The sequence below is a fragment of the Asterias amurensis genome, chromosome 22 (assembly GCF_032118995.1).
Source record: "Asterias amurensis chromosome 22, ASM3211899v1".
Classification (NCBI taxonomy): domain Eukaryota; kingdom Metazoa; phylum Echinodermata; class Asteroidea; order Forcipulatida; family Asteriidae; genus Asterias; species Asterias amurensis.
The window spans coordinates 3,440,132-3,464,877 of NC_092669.1; the positions used below are offsets into that span (position 1 = coordinate 3,440,132).

Consider the following 24,746-nt stretch of genomic DNA (forward strand, 5'->3'; position numbering starts at 1 on the left):
TTTAATCAAGAGACAAAATTAGATTAAAAATATGTCCAAAAACTATGATTTATTATACCTTGAAGGGATAATCACTCGCAAAATGGGGATTATTTTGTATCGAAAGATTGTTTTACGTTGATTGAAACGGAAACGTAGGATACTGTGTATTACTTGATTGGAAATAATGGGAGACTTTGGAACGCTAGGTGGCAGCAGACTAACGGGGTAAATTTCCATTGATAACGTCGTTCTGAGCATGCGCACATTACTGAGAACAATGGATTTTAGGCGCTGAGTATACAAACTTTCAGAAAAATAGGTTATTGCAGTGATGAATTCTGAGGCCCAATTAGTTACCACCTTATAATGGTTTACTTAGGTAATACGGCGCATACAGCAGCCACAGCCAGGAACACCGGGGCGAACCCCTACTCTTTTCGATAAGTGCACTGGGTTATTCTACATGCGTTACACAACACATGTGACCAACAGCTTTACGTCCCATCCGAAGGACGAAGCAATGGTTTTAAGGACACAAGTGTCACGGCTATAGGGACTCGAATTCGGTTTGAATTCGGTGCTCTTAACCGCTCGGCCACGACACTGACTTGCTCTGCTCACGGGCACAAGGGTGACTTGACCGGTATCAAAACAGCTGACATCTCCTGAGCTTGCGTCCGGTGAACTGGCCAGCTCGGTATACGACACACCACAATCCAAATAGAGCAATTCTGTTTCTTGAAGGTTATTTGAACCAACATATAAATGGTAGTCACACAATATAATATTTGTGCACATTCAACCAAGCTATTTCGATTATTGAAAATGAAATAAGTAATTGTGTACCCAGTGAACTTTTGGTAGTACAAGTCGTAACTATCACCCCAATTCACGTGCGCCATCTGCAAATAATGAACCGTACATTGTATTTAGTGCGCTGTTACGTTCAATAGCTGCGAGTCAGTATTGTAATATTCTGTCCAATAATGCCGAGCATTTGCTCAACCAAGCACGGTGTCTAAAATGTAATCGAGTGTTAATATTCAGGGAAGCTGCTGACGTTGCAATATATAGGAGAAGCTTTTTTGTTATTTATAATATTCTATGAGAATTGCTCATTATGAAAATACTCATAAGGGCACTGAACACCTTCGGTAGTTGTCAAAGACCAGTATTCTCACTTGGTGCAAATGCGTACAATAACAATTCTATGAAAATGTGAACTCAATTATTGGTCATCGAAGTTACACAAGAATATTAACAGAAAAAAACACATCCTTGTTGCACACACTGTTTTGTGTGCTTTCATATGTCTAATAAATGCTACATGCCTGAAGTTTTTCATTTACTGGGTAAGAATTTACCTCTTACTAAAAATAAAAGTAACAGTTCTCATATTGTGTTATTCTATCAACAGTTCTCCATTGCCCGTTTAAGTTTTTATGCTAACAACTATTTTGAGTATTACCAATATAGTGGCAATTTGAACATGGGTGATACTTGCGGATTTTTAAGAATCTGTTAGTCATAGAAACTACCCATCAGACCCCTGCATATGACGTCATAATTGCAAAAGAGCGCCCTCCGAGGGGTCACTGAAGACCTTGGTTGGTACCCTGTCTCTATCGGCAAGGATAAAGCAAGGCATCGCCTGGAGCACTGTCATTAACCGCAAGGATAAATTAATACTTGGTTTTCAGAATTAGTGGATATTAATATGCTGTTACGAAAGCCTTCCAAATCTGTGTTTTGATTGGTCCTAGGTGATGTTTGGCAGCTGCACTTTCCCCCATGTAAAATGAATGTATGTTTTGGGGGCGGGGATTTACCTACGCTGGAGGCCACTCTCTGGCGTTATTCACGAGCCTCAAAGTGTGACGTCAGATGTTCAGGCTAATACAGGCACCGATCGTACAGGCCTGGGCCAAATTTCATAGCGCTGCTAAGCACACAAATATGCTTAGCATGAAATGCTTTTCCTCGGGTAAAGCTTACAGGAAAGAAAAAAATAATGTCTGTTTTAATTCTCCAGATAAATATTTAAGTAGCTACGAATAATATCTTACTGGGAGTTCAAAGAGAGCTGATCATGAATTATTTCGATGGTAACAATCGAAATAACTCGAACGAACGTGCAAGACAAATATCCGTGATTAATTAATGTGTATTTTGTTTTCAAACCCTTATGCGAAGTGCACGGCTTGTCTAGGCTCAGTTAGCGTATTCATTTCTTTAAATCAATGTCACGCCAAATGTGTCATTGGTGTTTCACTATTTTTGTTTCGTGACACATAATTATGGCCGATCGATCTTAAACTCCTACAGGTTTGTCAGTTTATATAATATGTAGTGGACTACATGGAGCATTTACACTGTCTGCAACTACTGTGTAAGGCATAGCCAATTCTTTAATGTTCCATTAATAACCGGTTTTTACAAAAAAAAAGCAACTTATCAGAACATCATATCCGAGTGAGGGACGTTCCAGCCCGGAAATTGAAATTTTACACCGATTTGGCGCCAACACGCTCCACCTATGACGTCACGATTGCACGGATTGCGCATTCCGCTATAGTCTCATCTTGTCCCCGTTTGCGTTTACGAGTCGCTGAGCTGTTATTCTAAGAAGAGGGATCGTGTTTGCAATGGACGGTTCCCGGTCCCCGGGTCTAATAAAAATGTTCACCACAATGCCCGACGTGAACCGTAGATAAACATCCATTGCACTAAATCTCGACTACACTTTTTTTCTTTTGAAAAGGTCATTATGCGCATTGAATTGGCGGGCCTGCGTGCAATCATGAACGAAAACACAACCTGTGGATCTTGCTCCTCTCCTAATACAGACCTTTTTGTCCCATTGGGGGAAAAACTGGAAAGAGTTGCCCAAGGAAATTAGGTCTCAACCTCTGAATGGGGTGTGTATGCTGACCGCATACTTCACTAGGGTCATCAAAATACCAAATATCCGGCCAGAGGCTACCGTGTTTGTTCATGCTTGATGGTGATTCTCGTCTTCTATGATTCTTTTTTTTCGGGTGGCATAAAAAACCCAACCTCAAGATCAATAGTTACAAGTTCGTATTATAAACATTTTGTTTTGCCGTCTCCTTTGTCCCCACGGATATCCTCTGTTTAGCCTCTGCCTCAATCACAAATTAATTAACCTATTTCCCCTCTGCCCACCCTTGATATTGTTCTTTGTGTTTCGATTTCCTTGTGGTCATAGCAGTCCCTTCCTTTCAACCCCCCTCCCCTTTTTGTATTTTGTCACTGTCAGCCCCTTGATTTTTGTCTGTATGCTTTCTAACCCCATTCTTTAATTTCCACTTCACTGCTTGCGTTAAACTTAGATAATACATGTAATAATAATTATATCGAAGTCTTATATAGCGCACGTATCTACCAAAGGTAGGTTATTGCAGTGATGAATTCTGAGACCCAATTATGTAGCACCTTATTAGGGTTTACAAGGTGCTACGGCGCATGTAACAGCCACAACCAGGAACACGGGGGCGGACCCCTTCTCTTTTTAATAAGTGCACTGGGTTATTTTACATGCATCACACAACACATGGGACCAACGGCTTTACGTCCAAAGTGCGAGTGTTTTAAATTTCATAGTCAACCTTGGCTTGAGTATTTATTTTACAACCCCCTTTCCACCTGCTTGGAATTTGCCACTAGCCTGCGATGTTCACTGATAAACCTACACAACGAACACCCCTTCGTTATAAGTGTCTTAACTTTGTACCGCCTTGCAGAAAGCGAGAACAGGTGCACTGTTTATGTTCACTTGAAGAGCTTAAGCACTAATGTAACGAGCTTTTAAGTCTTTTAAAAACCGCTTTGTTTGCGCCCCAAGGTTGGCGTGTCCGCCTTTCGCTTTTCCACTTTTCTACTCGTAAACCAAGCTATCATGTTAAATCTTTGCCTCGATGTACCATTAAATATGTATGGTTTCCGTCTCATCACCTGAGACTTTTAAGCGTGGCCCACATTCATGTCCTCAGGAGTAGGCGCTTCATACGAAGCCCCTCAAAAGGAAAACAAATTCCTTGCAGACGTCTTGTATAGCTACGTTGAGGGGAGTACACTGCACTTAAGGCCCACGCATTATACACACGTCGATTCGATCAACGCGACAAACTATTTGTTTCCCTACGAAGAAGGATTTGTCATTCTTGAAGCCACATTAAAGTATCGAAGGATTGCCGTGAAAAAAAGGAATGCTAAAACTTCCCCCCTCAAAAATAATAGCAGTGCGAATTGTTCAAACGAATGAAGTTACGCGAGATCGATAGCAAAGAGGGATTAAAAACATATTTCGAGGGAACGAAATTATTTTGATATTTGTGTTTCTCTTTTCGATTGCTTTACGTGTGCCTTATGGACTCCGTGTTTAAAATAAAAGCAACGGGCACTTTCGTAAAAACTCTAAGCGATAATGCGCTGTTAGTTTAAATAATTTGCTAAGATAAAACTGCCGAGGACCTGGCACAATAATACACAATTTATCTGGTAAGATGTTATCTTCATTGCGGCACCCGGCCAGTTTCAATACTAAACAAAGGAAACATGAGGAACCTTCGCCTGACTACCAGTTGGCGGTTCAAATTAAAATGTACATCTTTTCTAAGAAGGTTGCTTATGCTAATCCTGTGAGATTTGTCAATGACGTAGCTCGGATTATATGAGCATTATAACTAACTACAAATTAATCAATGGATGATTTTCTAAAAGCTTTTTGATATATCCGTGGAGAGTTCCAATTGCATCTGAGAAAAGTTTAAGGTCAGAAATGACGCAAGTTTTGAAGAATACTGCGTACAAAAACAGTTTCCTTGCACTACAAAGTCAAACCTTAAACAAACTTTCCTGCAATTTCCTTGCAAACAGGATCCCAACCGAATATATGTTGGTTTTGTATAGGACGACGGTTTTGAAAGCTTCCAAATGCAATCTCCCGAAACCCAATTCCTTTGAAATTTCAGCCACTACTCCTCTTTCGTTTGTTCACGATTCATTAACACAGTTTGACATGCCCCCATAGGGTTGCTTCCACTTCACAGTGTAGAACAAGCCGACGCAATTTATCCCAATTAGAGAACACGTCTTGGGGAGTACACGGTTTTCCTACGCAGTGTCCTAGTCAATAAAACTCGTAGCTTTTCTTGGGTTATCTTTTTTTACGGTACCTTTGGGTCCACCCTTCATGAGTAGAGTGATGTGCTCAGGTATTTCAACCATCAGCGACAATTTTTACTAGCTGATGGATAAACTATACCCATGGGTTAAATGTTAGTATGTAATGTAGCTGTGCGTTGTCCGGAACAAGATATATGTTAGGTATGTTTTGCTCCGTTCAGTCTCATGACGATGGTTAGAGAAAGCTATTCGAAACGTTGGGACCAATTATGAACTCACTCAATAGTTGTAGTCCAGTTAAAAACGATCATAATTTATAAGCTCAAGTAGTAGTCCCAGCCACCGGACAGCCGATTTTCGCTACCTTCCGCCCAGGTACACGCTGCAACAACTGGTGTGTTAAATCGATTCCTCCTGGTATCTATGTGACAACACCAACATGGTGTTATGGAAGGGTTTGCGGTAACACCATGTATTGACTATCTCTAATTAGTTGCGGTGGTTCTGAAAAGAACCGTTGGTTTTAACTCGACGTTTCGATCAGTATGCTCTGATTGTCTTCTCGAGAAAGCTGCATGGTGTTGTCATTACTATATCGCTGGTGAAATTAACACCGTGTCACATATTATATACCACGAGAACCAGCTTAACACCCCGGTTATTGTTATGTAGTAATTAATAGGCAGGACATTTCTTTTCAGAACTGAAAAGTCTCCAGAAAAAAAACACCGATAAATCTACTCCGCGGTTGTAGAATATCAAGACAGTTATCCAATTGAAAGAACCAACTCTACCTTGCAAGTAGATACACACCGCAAACCGCTAACTAATATCATGATACCTCACCATGCAATGCCTCAAATCATATTATCCGTTCAAGAAGGAATATTATTTCGTCAGTATCAAAATCAAGGCTGTTTTGATTGATTAAATTTGAAATTCAAGAATTAACCAACAACTCCCCGGAAAATTGAATTCGACATTTCCAACCAAAATTCCTCCTTGGAGAGTTCAAACCCATTAGTTGTTGACAATTCCCTTGCGTTTTAGGAGGGAATTTGCGTGGTTTTGACATACTGTATCGTAGGGATTTGATAGAAAATAACAACAAAATAAAAATGAAAAGGTATTGTCTAGTGATATCAAAGATGACGGTCAATGACGTCATGTGGAATCCAGCTATTGAAAGTGCGATTTGTTTACTGTGAAAAACAAGACAGTGAATAGATTTTCTTTTCCCCAAAACAAGAACTGCACAGAAACGTGCTTTACCAGTTGAGGAAACACCCCGTGTAAATTTGCCGGCATTAGTGACGGTTCTGAAAGGAACCAGTGGTTGAAAACTCAATGTTTCGATCAACCAAAGAGGCTGACACATCGTGCTCCCGCAAACTTCACCATAAATAACTCCCAACTATGCAACGTTTCAAATCCTACTTGTAAAAAAAGAATGATGTGCTATTCAAAGAAAAATCCATGGCACAACACACAAAACAAAGGTATAACTTTACACGTTTCCATTATTTTTCATCAAAGATTGTCAGTGACGTCATGTGAAATCTATCCAAAGTGCGATGTGTTTACTGAAAAACTATAGACATTTCTCCAAAATAAGAACTACTGCACAAAAAAAAACAAAGGTATGCTTTTCCCCTTAAGGATTAGTTATCCCCAAGCAACCGTCATCAATGACCAGAGTCTCCATCTTAGGACAAACATCCTACTTGCAAGACAAAAAGTCCCACCTTCAAAGGAGGCTTATAAAAACAAAGACTACAGCTCAACTCGGGGTAGTAGTAAACACCGAATTGCCGCTCACTGATGTGTTTTCTGGTATTTTACGGGTTGTATTGGCTAAACAAATAGCCGGGTAAATCCACGCAGTAATTGATTGGTCAACTGAGCATCAACCGCTTCATTTTTTTGGTGGGTTAATTTGAAAATGTGTGATGTGAACTGAACTGTACAGATTTCAATTTCGCAGTTCAAACATGATGCGTATTTGCGTAGCAATTGATGTTTGTATTCTCGTAGAATTGAAAGTAAATAGGCACTAGAACGGAAACGGTGGTAGCGGACGGAAACGGTGAAAGTGGTGTCGCTACATATTTGTTTATAATATATTACTTGACCCCGTTCTGTTATTGTTTCTAGAGCAATCCTTTCAAATTATGATAAGTTTACTTTACTTATATCTGCAACTGTATAATGATAATAATAATAACCGTATTTAAAACGCGCCTTTTGCCAAAGGATACAAAGTGCTATGTATTATTACTGCAAGGAGTGGGACGGAGTTTGAGCTATAAGACCTAATCCTTAGCACCATGTAAAAGTGTTATGGCTCAATATACTGCCAATCCAGCCAGGAACACCGGCGCGAACCCCTTCTCTTTAAGTTGATATGTGCACTGGGTTCTTTTATAGCGTTACACAAAACATGGGACCAACGGCTTTGCGTCCCATCCGAAGGACAAAGCGATGGTTAAGTGTCTTGCTTAGAGATACAAGTGTCACGGCTGGGGATTCGAACCCACACTCTGCTGATCAGAAACACCAATGTTTGAATTGGGTGCTCTTAACCGCTCGGCCACGACACTTCCACATGTACCGCTTTTAACCTTTTATAATTTCCTGATGTTGTTACAAGCATAAATGTTACCAAAAAATAACTTACGTATAGCCTTCAAATTACGCGAATTTCCCCGTTCCCCTTTCCACGTGTAAGATAATAAATTTGTGTACACCATACGCTTTCCATTTCTGTTCAAATTTACTGCTCGCCTTCCTAAAAGTCCTGTAAAAACTAGACGCGACGTTTTTTTCCCTCAAGTACAACTAATTTATAGGGGCACTTCCATTTCGGAATGAAATGTGTATGTTTCTGATTTGAGAAAAAAAGAGAAAAAAAAAAGAGAGAGAAAGAGAGATCCGGCGACAGAGTTGAGTTTCGCCTGATGACGGCAGCCGCTTTCCAATCAGTTGTTTTATGTTCAATGTTTCCCTCGGTGTGGTTTTACGGAGTGTTAGCTTATACCATCACATCTGTGATGCGAGTTAACCAGTTCACACAAAGATATAAAGCCTCTGTACGCTCTTGGTAATAATTACTCAAAACAGTAAAACCTTATACTTGGTATTAACGAGCAATGGAGAGCCGTTGATAGTATACAGCTTGTGAGAAACGGCTCCCTCTGAAGTAACGTAGTTTTTGAGAAAAAGTAATTTCTCATTAAAATAATTATTTGAACTTATTAAGAGACCTCATCTAAGCATTCGAATTATGGTTAATATTATACGGTTGCGGTTAAATTCGATTCATATTCAGTAAAAGTTATGTTTGGTGAACCATACTATAGATTGATGCTGATTGTAACGAAATTTTTGGTGCAACGTATAATGCGTCAGCAACTGTTCTCTTAGTAAGCGTTGAATTGACAACTTGTATACAATTATTGTTTCAAGAGGTCAATAAATAAACGCATACACGAAATTTTTGCAAAATTAAAACAGCACACGTTGAAAATAGTTTATCTTTAAAAGGCACTTTTTTTAAAAGGCACTTTGACCGACGGAGTACTTTTGCGTTTAATCCGCAAGGTTTACCTCCGTTGGGTTCCGTCTTAGAGTATTGTCGAGAAGGGGATTTGCAAGGCATTTTACAATCTTCCTTTCTCCCCTTTCCTTGTTCACCTTCTTGCTGACGTCTACTTGGGAATGTAGGCCAGCCTATTCTTTTTCTAAGTCCGATTAAAGGGGCAGCATAGTCTTGATTTCAAGGTGCAATAAACTTGCTATAATTGTAAAAAGATCTAATTTTTTATGTCCCTAGTTTAGATCTGAGAAGCTTTGCTGTGTTTTCCTAAAAAGATTTTTCTTCCTGCGTGGACAATTATTCGCCCCGAAATTTCGGCGGTATCTAAAAAAAAAAAACTATAAAAAAAACGCGACTATCTTGTGAAATAACATTTTCACGTATTTGTTTTATTGTATAAACAAAAACTATTTATTTTTATATAGAATTTAAAAAAAATCAAGTGGTTCAAAAAAATCCAAGGCGTTCTTTGCCTTTAAAGGCACTGTACACGTTTGGTAATTGTCAAAGACCAGTGTTCTCACTTGGTGTATCCCATCATAAGCATAAAATAACACGCCTTGTGTGAACACTTGGGCTCAATCGGTCATCGAAGTTGCGAGAAAATGATGAAAGAAAAAACACCCTTGTTGGACGAATTTGTGTGCTTTCATACAGGAATAAAAGACTATCAACAGCTCTCCAATGCTCGTTACCAAGTCAGTTTTTAATTTAATATTTGTTTTGAGTAATTACCAAACGTGTACCTTCCCTTTAAAGTAACACTCCGTAAAAGCATGTAGTTCACGTGTTCACGTTTGTTGACACAAGGCAACTGGAACAAGTGTTTCTCTCCTTACACCAATAGAGTACTGCCCCTTTAACGTAATCAAAAGCAAATATGCCAAGTGTAGAGGATTAGAGTTTTGAATGTCAAGTAATATTACACGAATATCTATGTCAGGGACAAATTAGCTTCTTTGGCGTTTCATTTTACAAGGAAGTAGAGAAGTTTTTTCATTTTGAACATTAGAAGCTTTGACTGTATTTTGTTTCGGGAAGCTTAGACGATAGTGACAACTGAGACGAGAATATTGGTAAATCGGCAAATTATGCTGACTGAAGTTCAGATATAAGGCTGCAACCTTCAAATATTAAAGACACTGGACACTATTGGTAATTGTCAAAGACCTGTCTTCTCACTTGGTGTATCTCAACATATGCACAAAATAACAAACCAGTGAGCATTTGAGCTCAATTGGTCGTCCAAGTTGCGAGATAATAATGACAGAAAAAACACCCTTGTCACACGAAGTTGTGTGCTTTCAGATGCAAGTTGATTTCGAGACCTCATCTAATTCTGATGAGGTCTCGAAATCAAAATTCGTAGAAAATTACTTCTTTCTCGAAAACTACGTCACTTCAGAGGGAGCCGTTTCTCACAATGTTTTTAACTATCAAAAACTTACATAAGGTGATAATGATAATTAGAATCGCTCAAACATCGTCATCCTCTAATTTCATGGGAAATCCTGGCGTTCCTCATGGACCCGTTTGTCCGTGTTAAGGGGACTGTTCTGAGTACTTAAGAGTAAATACTTCTATGTCCTTACACGGACGTCAAACGTGCCAAAGTCCGAGGGCACGACATACAGTGGTTAGAAACGCTAAACCATCTCAACTCCCGTTAAGTCTCCTAGCATCTCCCTCGGCCATCGTTGGATCCGTACGAGGCTGCTCAACAAAGTATACGTTTTTCCCCTCTTCCTCCCTTATCTTCTTCATTTCTGGCAAGACACTTTTTCAGACTGGACGATTTAGACAGGAACACTGAGAGGTTGGAACTGTCACACACGCAGCAATAATGGGTTAAGATGCAATCGATTACTATAGTCACGCCATTTTCAGTATCGACTCCTGAGTTGGATTTGAAGTTTACTCACGGTGCTACCCCTTACCCCAGGGTTCGAGTCCAAGTACTGAGTGGCAACACATGGCAGAAAATCGATTATTATTGTTTGATTCGAATAATGGTGAGGGGTTATTTTGAATAATGTTAACTGTTTGGTAAAAACACTTAGATTAGCTTCATATTACAAACAAGAACCTGTAAAGTGTTGTCGATGTGTCAGTAAACTCACAGGCAGTACGCCCTAGGCTACATGTTTACTATCCACATAAACTTTTGTTTAGATAAGAAAACTGCTCTTTAATAATAATAGTCGGTGTTTATATCGGGGTTTATCACAGCCCGAAAAGCGCTTCAAACATTATTTCCCTGGTCACTGGGTCATATTTATCATCCCTTAAACCATATAGAAAGGGACATTAAATTAATCATCTCAGCTCCCTGTGGAGTATACAGCCTGGGTGGAGAGAAGCTTTTGGTTAAAGGGAAGGTACACGTTTGGGAGAATACTCAAAACAAAATATTAACTTAAAAACTGACTTGGTAACGAGCATTGGAGATGAGAGCTGTTGATAGTATAAAACATTGTGGGAAATGGCTCCCTCTGAAGTAACTTAGTTTTTTAGAAATAGGTAACTTCTCACTAAAATAATAAAATACTTCTAGCTAGAAGTCTTTTATTCATATCTGAAAGCACACAAATTCGTCCAATAAGTGTGTTTTTTCTTTCATCATTTCCTCGCAACTTCGATGACCAATTGAGCCCCAATTTTCACAGGCTTGTTATTTTATGGTTATGATGGGATACACCAAGTGAGAAGACTGGTCTTTGACAATTACCAAACGTGTACCTTTAAGTGTCTTGGTCAATGACTCAAGTGTCACGACTGGGATTCGAACCCACATCCCGCATCCCAATGACTTAACCACCAAAACTTGAGTCCGATGCTCTTATCCGCTCGGCCACGACACCCCAAATCTTTCCCAAACTGGTGGGTACTATTATGCACGTTTTGTGATATGTTGGGTGTGGCGCTGACGAATTTTGGTGGGGACCCGGATTATGCCGGTCGTGGCCGGCTGGAGCGCCTTGAAGAAGGCTAGTTTGTCATAGGCAAACTCGTGACGTCTTCTTTTAACACGTAATGAGTTTTACCCATTCACGGCATGCCATCCTTTGGACATTTAAATTAGGAAATTCCTTCTCAGATTTAAGACGTGCATCCGGATTATGTAATAATAATTCAACAAAGGAGTTATTGGTTTCTCATCACGCTTACGTGATCTCAGAGCCACTGGTAAGTATTCAATAAGGTATACTAATGTGATGTCCTACGGGCAAGTTTGATCAGTGATTAAAAAAGGCGAAGAGTGGGCCTGAATTAGATCAGTAATTAAAAGGAGAAGTGACAGCCGGAATTAATTCTCCTTAGTCTCGAAAAGACACGCCATCAATTAGGAAATTCTTTCTCAGAATTAAGACCTTCATCCGTATGACGTCATACTATTTCAACTTTATTTCTTAGTTCCTGCTTCATGGCTTTAAAAGAGTTTTTTGTTTTATTTGGTACAGCTTTTATGTTGGTCTTAGGGGGGTTGTTTTAAAGCCATTGGACCCTTTCGGTTCAGAAAAAAAAATTAAAGTTCACAGATTTACAAATAACTTACAGGGTTTACAGAAGGCAATGGTGAAAGACTTCTCTTGAAATATTATCCCATGAAATGCTTTACTTCTTGAGAAAACAGCAAAACAATATAAATTCTCGTTAACGAGAATTACGGATTTATTTTAAACACATGTCATGACACGGCGAAACGCGCGGAAACAAGGGTGGGGTTTTCCGTTGTTTTCTCCCGACTCCGAAGACCGATTGAGCCTAAATTTTCACAGGTTTGTTATTTGATATAGAAGTTGTGGTACACAAAGTGTGGGCCTTGGACAATACTGTTTACCGAAAGGGTCCAATGGCTTTAAAGATCATTCGAGTTTGGCTATGTTTTCTATGGTGTTTTATGGTTTTTTTGTTTGTTTGTTTTTTCTCTATTTTTTTTGCAATAATTTGGATCTCCTTTTGTTTTGATCTTTTCTGTTGTTAAAAGCGAGCGCAACCTCCAATTTTGTTTATTTATTTATTTATTTATTTTATTTTATTGTTCTAATATTTCTTTATTTCTTTACTTATTTACTTTTTCATTGATTGATTTATTGAATGATTGATTCGTTAATTTAGTAATTATTTGTTTGTGTTTTTTTCCCATAAAATTGGGAAATTTTGCCGCTTCTGTATCGTGTTTTTTTGCCCTTACATTATTGCCTTGTCTTGTATTTTTTTGTACTTTTACTGTTAAAAAAATAAATGAAAAGTATATTTTTATGCTAACAATTATTTTGAAGAATTGCCATAGTATCCAGTGCATTTTATAACAACTTCTCTTGAAGGATTATTTGTTGGCCTAGATGGGAATCAAAAATTCCCTAAGCCCTCCAACTTCCGGCGCGCAATAATGGTTCTGAAAGCCCTAGTGTACACACGCTAGCATCCATTGTAATGAACATAAGAATTATGTACATGTATTGGGCCCACATATCCATTTAAAGCGAAGGTACACGTTTGATAATTACTCAAAACAAACATTAACTTAAAAACTGACTTCGTAACGAGCATTGGAGAGCTGTTGAAAGAATAACACATTGTGTGAAACGACTCCCTCTGAAGTAACGTTGTTTTTGAGAAAGAGGTAATTTCTCACTAAAATAATAAAATACTTCTAGCTAGAAGTATTTTATTTCTCTCTGAAGCACACAAATTCGTCCATTAAGGGTGTTTTTTCTTTCATCATTTTCTCGCAACTTCGATGACCAATTGAGCTCAAATCTTCACAGGCTTGTTATGGTTATGATGGGATACACCAAGTGAGAACACTGGTTTTTGACAATGACCACAGGTGTACCTTCCCTTTAAAAATGCTCACGGGGTCAACAAGAAAGTCATAGTAATGAAAAAACAAAAACGAACAAACTAATTCAACTCCGACCAGACGAGTTTATAACTGTTTCTTAAAATGGTGATATGCTGGTGGCATGACCTAATGGGTGGTGGTAAACAGTTCCAGAGACGAGGGGCTGCTGCCCCCCCCCCCCCACCCCCCCCCCCCCCCATGAACTGCTTGTTCTTAACACTATTCGTTAACGTGCCTTGAATTCAATTATGAAAATATTCTACGGAGCGGTGAGCAACATTAACAAAGAAACAACATTTATAATCTAATATATGAACTGTTAAAAAGAACCACGGGGTATTTACTAGGCATGGGTCTTAAATACAGTGGACACTATTAGTAATTGTCAAAGACCAGTCTTCTCACTCGGTGTATCTCAACATATGCATAAAATAACAAACCTGTGAAAATTTGAACTCAATTGATCGTCGAAGTTGCGAGATAATAATGGAAGAAAAAACGCCCTCGTCACACGAAGTACGTGGTGCTTTCAGATGCTTGATTTCGAGAAAAATCTGTTCATTTTGTTACGGTGTTTTTTTTTTGGTTCGATGATTTATATATTTCCTTTGGCGAATTACTAATACAAATACGCCCTTTTAACACACTACTCTGTCAATGGATCATTTTCTATGCATACCTATATAACATCATAAAAAATGAATGCGTTAATTATTGCGAAATCAACGACGCCTGTAATTTTAAAGGTGAACAATATGTTCCATTGTACACAACCATCTCAAAACCTCCCCAAATCATGGCCTAGTTGTTAAGAGCATCTAATTCAATGTCCGGTGGTTAAAGGCAGTGGACTCTATTGGTAATAACTCAAAATAATTATCATCATCAAACCTTTTTTGATTACGAGTAATGGGGAGAGGTTGGTAGTATAAAACATTGTGAGAAACAGCTCCCTCTGAAGTGACGTAGTTTTCGAGAAAAAAGTAATTTTCCACGAATTTGATTTCGAGACCTCGAGTTTAGAACCTGAGGTCTCGAAATCAAGCATCAGAAAGCACACAACGTCGTGTGACAAGGGTGTTTTTTTTCTTTCATTATTATCTCGCAACTTCTACGACCGATTGAGCTCAAATTTTCACAGGTTTGTTATTTTATGCATACGTTGAGATACACCAAGTGAGAAGACTGGTCTTTGACATTTACCAACAGTGTCCACTGCCTTTAAGTCATCGGAGTGTTGGGTTTGAATCCCGGTCATGGCAATTGTGTCATTGAGCAAGATGCTTTGACTATAATTGCTTCTCTCCACCCTGGGGTATATATGGGTATACCAGCGAGGGTAGAGGTGGATATTGTACATGAAAAGCCCTTTGAGGCGCTACGGTTACCCGTGTTTTATACTCCTCAGGGAGCCTCAGGGAGCCTCAGGGAGCTGAGAAAGATTAAAGAGCCGATGTAATGACCCAAATGACAGAGCACCAATGTACAGCGCATTGATACGGTTATTGTGAAATGACAACTATAATATATATAAACCGGAGGTCGTTGGTTCAAATCCCGCTCTATAGTCAATTTTTCTTTGTTCAATCCAAAAGCATTTAAAAATGTACCCAGTCAGTTTCCCTTGTGGTTTATTATTTGATATATATATATAGAGAGAGAGAGAGAAGAAGGTCCGAATTGGATCGAAAGCTAAGGCCATCTACCTTATTCATTATATATATATATATGTATGTTTTTTTATTCCATGATTTCGCAACTGTGCAAATAAAACAGTGCAAAGCGTTATAAAACTAAACTAAATGTTGAAGTTAAATCCAATACTATTATTTATTATTATTATTTTTAGTATTAAGTATTATTTATACAGGGTAGCCCCATCAGTGTAAAACACTGTTCTCCCTGGGGACCCTGTAGAAAAGCAAAACACAGAACCAGAGTGAAACAAACCCCGCAAAAGCAACAACAGCGCTCTATATACCACCATGAACAGAAGCCGATCAAAACTAAGCAACCACCAGGAACAGAAGCCGATCAAAACTAAGCAAAAATTGTAGCCCGCCCTTTAAAATTACTCGTAAAATCAAACATCATCCATCTTTACGACTTATAGAGCGATAGCTTGCATATCTAACTTCATCAGTGCTGAGTGTATCAATCCATGCCTTGATTAGAGCAAGCTAGTCTTCATATGCAGCCACTAATCACCTCACCACATCTGACTCCATCAAATATTTATACAGGGCTCGACGTCGCTGAAGTAACAACCTTCTCAACTCGAGACTATAAGATCATTATTATGCCTATGTTTACATTTGGAGAGCACGCTGTCATCAGTGCTATACTGACAATGGATTGTGTCACATTGCGTGTGCTGTGCAGATTTTGCATGAATTTTTGGATTATGGTCTTGAGAGACTGTCAAAAATCATTGCCCCTTCGATAACTTGAGCAAATAGAGAGACAGAACAGCGAATGGGAAATAAATAATAGCTGTTTTGTTGATTCGATGTGCAGAGAATGTATTAAAATAATACAATAAAGTCCAGTTATGCGAGCTTTTATTTATTGTACGGGGTGTGTGGAAGAGCGGTCTAAAAAGGACCCATAGCTCCGGTGTTGTCAGCAGCAGAGTGTGGGTTCGAATCCCGGAAGAGCGATCTTAAACGGACCCAAGCTCTGGTTTAATTATAGCAGCAGAGTGTGGGTTCGAATCCCGGAAGCGCGGTCTACACCGGACCCAAGCTCTGGTGTTGTCAGCAGCAGAGTGTGTGTTCGAATCTCGGAAGAGCGGTCTAAACCGACCCAAGCTCTAATGTCAGCAACAGATTGTGGTTCGAATCTCGGAAGAGCGGTCTAAACCGACCCAAGCTCTGGTTTATGTAAGCAGCAGAGTGTGGGTTCGATTCCCGGAAGAGTGGTCTACACCGGCCCCAAAGCTCTGGTCAGCAGCAGAGTGTGGGTTCGACTCCCGGAAGAACGGTCTAAACCGACCCAAGCTTTTGCTGTTGTCAGCAACAAAGGGGCGCGGGCGGAAGGCCCATATTCTGGTTTAATATTTAAATTCCAACACCCCCGTCCCGCACTTCTATACCCGGCCAGAACTCTCCCGAACTCTGTTAAAAATAGAAGTGATTTTATAGAAGAACAAAATAATTCCCCTTTGAAAGAGCATTACATCAGTTGCAATTAGGTACTAATGCAGAAAAGAAAATTGCTACCCGGTTACAATCTATGATCTGCATGGCATACACTACTGAGCAGGTTGCCCTTACGGTCCGCAAGGCAACACTTGTACTCTCTTATCGTGTATAGACACAGCGAGATTAGCCACGCACGACTCCCAAAGATAAATGACTCAATTTCTAGTATTCGTGATATGATTTTGGTCATTTGTGGATGAAACGAAGACGAGACTTTCAGTGATTTGGACTTGATAAGTAAGTAAATTAGTACTAACTCGAGATTTATTTAATAATTACGTCTACCTCTCCATCTTAGAAAGCTTCTTTTATTTTATTTCTTAATATTCTTTATACCCGGTGCAAATTCAACATCTATTATATCGTTGCGGTACCCGCTGCAAAAAACATAGGATTCGAACTGCCTCTATAGCTACCGGGCAATCCCGGTAGTCTAGTTGGTAAGACACTGCTCTAGAATTGCAAGGGTCGTGGGTTCGACCAACTAAGCTCAAGTTTTCACAGGTTTGTTATTTTATGCATGTGTTGAGACACACCAAGTGAATAGTCTGGTCTTTGACAATTACTAATAGTGTCTAGTGTCGGTAAGATGAATCAAGTAGGGTTTGTAAGGGCGTCTGCTTTGTTTACCTACTTTTTTTTGTCGATAAACGGAAATACTTATAGGGTGGTATCTTACTGCGAAAAGTTAGCTCTCCCTTAAATGTGTGGGGACAAATTGAGAATAATTTCCCCAAACTATTTTTTGCAATATCAAAATAAGTCCCAAACGTTTACTATCTTTTTTTTCCTGCAATTTAAAAATACAAAAAAACGTGATCGGTTTTAAAATGTGATCAGTAATCCGGCTAAACAAAATTTATTTCGAAGCCTTACTTTAAAGGGTTTTGATACCATTTGTAGATCAAGTTTTTTCACCTACTGTGAATGAAGGTGTATGTAATATACCTGTAGAAGTTTTAGCCACATTAGTCGTCAAGATTTTGAGAAGAAAAAGAAAAGAGAACATCACAGAGCCATGTTTTCAGGAGAGTCGCATAAATACCAGTACCAGACAACGTCGTGGGCTTATACATGCTAAAAAAATGTCCGTCTCCACAGACGGAAATTATTTTCGTAAAATTGTTTCCTTATTTCTCCAAATCTACAGGGGTCGATTTCACAAAGAGTAAGGACTCATCTTATCTCGAGTTAGGACGAGTAACTTGTCCTAACTTAGGATTAATCTTAAGGTCTGCGTGCTACAGTGCAGGGTTGGGACTCGTCCTAAGTCCTAAGATTAGTCTTAAGTTATGAAGAGTTTTGTGAAATCGGCGGCAGCACCTCAGCAAAGGGTGTTTTACGGAAGGCTTTCTATGCCATTAATTTGTTTTCAAACGTGTAAGTCAAGTGAAAATCCGTAAACATTGTGTTTTGTGTCGAACAAAAAAGTACTCAAACCCTTTAAGGTTGAACACAATTCGTGCGATTTGCTGGATTTACATGCTGCGTGCGTGCAGAGCTTTTTACTCAAATCCTCCCGCATCACCAAGTCTGATTTAAAGACACTGAACACTATTGGTAATTGTCAAAGACCAGTCTTCTCACTTAGTGTATCTCAACATATGCATAAAATAACAAACCTGTGAAAATTGCAGCTCAATTGATCGTCGAAGTTGCGAGATAACTATGAAAGAAAAACACACTCTTGTCACACGAAGTTGGGTGCTTTCAGATGCTCGATTTCGAGACCTCAAATTCTGAATCTGAGGTCTCGAAATCAAATTCGTGGAAAATTACTTCTTTCTCGAAAACGACGTTACTTCAGAGGGAGCAGTTTCTCACAATGTGTTATACTATCAACCTCTCCCCATTAATCGTTACCAAGTAAGGTTTCATGCTATTAGTTATTTTGAGTAAATATCAATAGTGTCCACTGCCAAAGTTGAACACAGTGCTTGCGATTTTATGGATTTGCTCGTTGTCGTGCCGTACAGGTCTTTTCACCTAAATCCCCCCGCATCACCCATGTCTGATTTAAAGCTCCTCATAAATTTTTCTCCCCAATTATTATTTGATAACACTCTTGCAATTCAACACCACGTATATTTATGTACCGAGTGCCCAGTGGGGGGAAAACGAAGCAGCATTTCTCACGCTATCAAAACAATCCTTACCAGTTTGTGTCTTGATCACGGATTTACGTTTCAAGCGAGACTTTCATTTCCATGAAATTGAATAATCGAAAAATTAATATGTTTTTTTCTTATCTGACAATTTTTTTTTTTTTTTTTTTTTGAGAACGCATTTTATAACTCAATGCTATTAAGCCGTTAATCGAAAGCAAGATTTTGAACTTAAAAAACAAAACACATATTTATAATTATTTGTTTTGTCTTATCTCATCAGTCGAAAGCCAAAACGGCTCAACTATTTCCTTTTTTATGAGATTGCATGTTTTACTCAATGTTAATAAGCCGCTAATCAACAACAATATTTGGAAATTTAAAAAACATATTTCTGATATATTTTGTCGTATCTCAGTCGAAAGCAAAGACGGCACAACAATACAAAACAATAACAAAACTTATGGAAATACATGTATTACTCAATTTTTTAACAAGCCGTTTAACCAAAAGCAAGGTTTTGAACTTGAAAAACCAATCCGACATTTCCAAAGATAATTTGTGAGTAGCTGTAAAACACCCCTACGGATTTTGACGGATAGAAATGTTGTATATTTGATTAATCTACGTAAATACAGAAAAATATGTTGAAGATTTCAAACTAATTCTGACGATTGGCGAACTGAATTTGAAGAGCCAAGCATAAAGCCTCTATAGAATTGAGAATTGTATGAAGTAAAACACTTCTTGCCAATTGACACATACTTCTAAAGCCTCCCTAAATGTTTCGTTTTGATGTGAATCCCCGTGTTGAACTTGTATAGTATTTAAAAAAAAAAGACCGACTATTGAAGATTTAAAGCTCATTTTGTTGGATGTAGAGCAGCCTCTAAACAGCCCATAATCCTCCTATGAGATTCAGAAAATTATACAGGGAGCCCACAGGATGTTAAATGCAACAGTATAAATATGAACAACGCTCTGACGATTGAAATTATCGAGAAATTGTAACAGCTTTTTCTTATGTGTTTCCCACGAGATGAGATTTCTACAAGTCTCCCCACGGAGTTAAATACGTTACAAGAAAACTAAAAATAGTATATTTATTTTCATCTTCGAAGACAACAGCAATTTTCCGAAGATCTAGAGCTCCAAAACATTCAACCTGTTGTCCTGAAAGGTATCTTCTTTAAACTGAAAACAGTAAGTAGTCTCAAACAGTACCGAAGTCTCGGTTCAATTTATCATTTTGGAGCGCAAACTGAACTTTCGCAGCAAATCCGGCAATACGATTTTGTTTGTTTCTTCTAGGTTGAGTCAGTAGTATTGAATTCAGTACCCATGTCTTGTTTCGATATACCATTTTTGGAGCGCAAACTGAACTTCCGCAGCGAATCCGGCAAAACGATTTGTTTCTTTTTCTTCTACGTTGTCTTCATGAGTGATTATGAATGATTTTAGTGGGTTTTCTTTCCTGTTTAAACGAAGAAGTTAAAATGAATTTGCGATGACTATTAGGTTGTTTCCCTCCGAGGAACAAAATTCTTAGAACTTTTAAATTGGCAGCAGTTTAAAACCATGACGTGTCGTAACCGATTGGTGCTTAGATGTTTATTTCTAAAATGAGTTTAAACAAAAGGTCTTCAAGTTTTCTCTTAAGAAAATAAGGATGTCACAATGTTTTCTTGAGGTAGGAATTCTGAAATTAGCGGACGGGCAATGGAGAGTAACTCCACAAGAGTGAAAAGACAGATAAATTTCAACAAAATTTTACTTGATATAACAATTATCCAAAAGGAAAATTTTCCATGAAAATACTCTTTCTTAAAATTTGATAAATCTTAAGAGACTGAATGAAACAATTAGTGTTGATCTTGAGATGAAAAATGTTGGATCCAATAATTTACCGATACTGTCTTTTGACAGTTACCGATGTTAATATAGTGCTTCCTCGTGTATCAAAGCAAAACATGATATATTGAGAAGTTTGACTATAAATCTGAACATCGTGACCATCTTCCACCGTCTAATAATTTTTGTCTGAGAGTGCATCAGGAAAGTTCGCCCGTAGACGTGCAACATAAATAACAATGCTATCATATAAACAACAACATAGCTACCCGTTTGGTGAGTTTAAAACTCGTGGCCAGTAAAGGAAAACACATTTGCAATTTTGACGGTAACGATGAAATAAAAAAGAGTCCTTACCTTTGCTTGAAACTCCTGTTTTTGTCTGCGGTCTTGATCCCCTTTTCTCCGGGCTGTAAAAAGGCAATCGCTGTTTCGTACTTTCCCCGCGCTATTTTTACCCGACTTGAAATGAAAGTTCTCCCAACTGGCGCTTCAGTTTTATATCTTGCCGTTCGGCCATTCTCGTCTGTTCTGAATCCGACAACTTGATTGGCTCCCAGGAGAGCCAACGCGGGGGGAGAACATACGCAGTGTCAACCAATCAGGATGGATCATAGTGCGCCTACGCACCGTTCCTAAGAGACGGTTGATTTGATTGGCTGGAAGGATCCTTCAGTGACAACGTGGATGATGCTCTTTAACGTTCCTGTAATACAGATTGAATGACAACCATGCTGTTATTAATAATGCATACATCTGCGAAAAGGGGGAAACATTTTGCTCACTGAAAACAGTGGTTGAATATTAAAGGAAACGTCTACCATTCGTAAAAGAGGGGTGAGCGCCATTGGCTATGTTCGGTGTCTTCATTGTGAGAAGTGCTTAGCCATACAATCGATAAAGCGAGATGGCTTTATGCGAAACAATCATTGTGCTTTAAGGGTGTTTAAAAACCAAGGAGTGGGCGGCTCATTTCCTTTTAAGTAGCCAGTTTAACAATAATTGTTGTGTTCGTTATTTCTTTTGCTGTAAGTTTTGCTTTGTTTTTTAGTTGTTGTATTTACCATGGTTTGTGATCGTTGACTCCCAGTCTGCGGTTTGTTTCGTGTATTTTGTGTATTTGTAAGAATATAGGTTTAAATGGTGCTGTGGCACATTCAAATAAAACAAATCTACACAGCAAAAAATGCACACATGGAGTTACCGCAAACACACTTTTGCCCAAAAAAAAGAACATAGACACTTGTTGTGATTCTACTGAGATGACATGGCGTCTGTATGCAGGTCAGTTTGACTATTAAGTACCCATTAGTTGAGGATTGACTTCAAGTGTTTAGATCGAACAAGGAAATATAATGAGTTTCCCGATCGCTACCTTACAGAGTTTAGACAAAATACTTCATGTATACCGAAATTGTACTGTAGATAATTATTCAGCTTTCTTCAGAAGACGATCAGAGCATACTGATCGAAACGTCGAGTTGAAACCAACGGTTCTTTTCAGAACCACCCCAACTCATTAGAGATAGTCATTACATGGTGTTACCGCAAACACCATGCAAAGTTTCAAATCCTCCTCAGCCTATTTTGTTGACTTACTGAATCTTTCATGTCAATTAAACTATTTCTGTGGCGTCACTCTATTGTTCTAAGTGTAGATTGTTGTCGTCCTGCAGTTCTAAAAGAAACTCCGCAGTTTTGGAGGCATTTTCATCACTTGATGAACTAGAGCGTCAAGGCAACATCATCAGAACTTTCTCTATCCGACATGACAACTGTATTCCGAAAGTAAGCCAACGCACAACTGACACGCTCACACTACTCTCCGCATGACCGCTTGATGAGTAGTCTTAGAAATGGACACATATTGAGAATCAAACTTTTGAAACCACAGTCAATGGATTTGACAATAGCTTTAACAACAGTAATTCAATAGCTTTAGTTAAGGAGAGGTGTTCATTGCCTTTATGGTGATTGTGAATTCCCCTCGAACTCAGAATGCAATCGACACATCTAAACGAAAATAATCTTAAATTCATTTATGCGAAACAATACGATAAGAAAACATGAATAATATCAGCAATCACATTTAAGGTAAGATAAAGGAGGAAATTAAAAATTTTAAGCGTCCCTGCCCGCTTCTTTTTTTTAGTTGCCGTCCATTTATTTTATGTTTTCTTTCTTTTACAGGCAGTGGACACTATTGGTAATTGTCAAAGACAAGCCTTCGAAAATGGTGTATCTCAACATATGCAATAACAAACCTGTGAAAATTTGAGCTCAATCGGTCATCGAACTTGCGAGATGAAAGAAAAAAAACACCCTTGTCACACGAAGTTGTGTGCGTTTAGATGGTTGATTTCGAGACCTCAAGTTCTAAATCTGAGGTCTCGAAATCAAATTCTTGAAAAATTACTTCTTTCTCGAAAACTACGTCACAAAATCCACTCTTTTACTCACACAATGTAAACCTATTTCTCTACGATCCATGCAGTTTCCCTCAAGATTCAACCACCTTGACTTTTATAACCCGAAAGATTTATTCCCAGCTGAGATCTACTCGCTATGAAACTTGATATCAAGTTATGCTCAAATTCAAGCCCAAAAAGAAATTATAAACTATGATGTTTGTTATAATATGAAATAGCGAGTCACGCTAAAATTAAAATTTACATTGACAGCTTAGACGATGTAACATGCATGAATTTTGTGTTCTCTTAAAGACACTGGATACTATTGGTAATTGTCAATGACCCTGGTGTTTTTCAACACATGCACAAAATAACAAACCTGTGAACATGTTGAACTCAATTGGTCGCGAGAAAGTAATGAAAGAATGAAAGAAGAAACACCACTGTCGCACAAGTTGTGTGCTTCCAGATGCCTTGAGACCTCAGCTGAGGTCTCGAATTCAATTCAAGTATTTTCATTGAGAAATTACTTCTTTCTCAAAAACTACGTTACTCAGAGGGAGCCGTTTCTTGCAATGTTTTATAGTATATACAGCTTTTCATTGCTCGTTACCTAATAATTGTTTTAAGCCAACAATTATTTTGAGTAATTACCAATAGTGTCCAGTGCCTTTAAAGGCTGACACGTTTTCATTCAAAATTATTTACTATCATAACAACTTATTTGGTAACGAGCAATGGAGAGCTGTTGATCGTATAAAATATTGTGAAAAAAGTCCCTCTCTGAAGTAACGTTGCTTTTGAGAAAGAGGTGGCTTCTCACTAATTTGAACCTGAGAAAGACAGTTCTCACGATTGAACTCAATTGAAAAAAATTCTCACATTTATCTATTGACTTTCCCTCTGCCTTTAACACCATTAGACCAAAGTTTATTTTGTATAACTTACAACATTTGAAAAAAATACCAACACTGGAGTAACAAAGGGGTGTCTGTTACCTCGTGTTGTTTACATGCGACTTAAATGTTATAAATAGCTCGTGTTGTGTGATTTAATAGGGAGATATCACGGCCCTAAATGGATTTTTGGCAGTGATGAGTCGGTTGCTGTATGTACAATTGGAATTTAAAGTTCATGTATTAGTTTGTTATACCTGATGGATAAAGCAATTCACTTCATTTCAATTTAAAGACATCAGGCCTGAAGCCTTTCTCAGGAAATTCAAAGCAAAGAAATATTTGCAAACTTTTTTTTTTAATCTTCTCCGATGACCAACTGAGTCCAGGCGTTCACAAGATTTATTATTGCATGGATGTTGGGAAACTGGTCTTTGACAATAAAGTATCCAGTGACTTCTAGAGCAGCTGCAGCTTACTTATATTAAAACAAAGCAATGATGAACTAGAACTATATAACCCCACTTGCACAAGCATCAAAAGTCATAAACCGATCATGCCGAGAAACAATCAAAACGTAAAATGATACGTTTTAATTCTGATGGTTTTTCTACTTTAAAGGAACATTGCAGAATAGGTTTTGCTAGCAAAAACAGTTGCTGGCAGTGTAAGCACTTTATGTAATCCACCATCTACATAAACTGAC

General features: G+C 38.4%; 1 protein-coding gene across 3 annotated transcripts in view; it reads right to left on the bottom strand.

Moving 5' to 3' along the window:
* LOC139954018 (uncharacterized) overlaps positions 1-24,746 on the bottom strand; it is a 48,256-nt gene that overhangs the window by 18,263 nt on the left and 5,247 nt on the right. For all 3 annotated transcript variants that reach the window (XM_071953651.1, XM_071953650.1, XM_071953652.1), the window contains exon 2: positions 21,091-21,439. The gene's annotated coding sequence lies outside the window, so the exon portion shown is untranslated. The remainder of the gene's footprint in view (positions 1-21,090; positions 21,440-24,746) is intronic.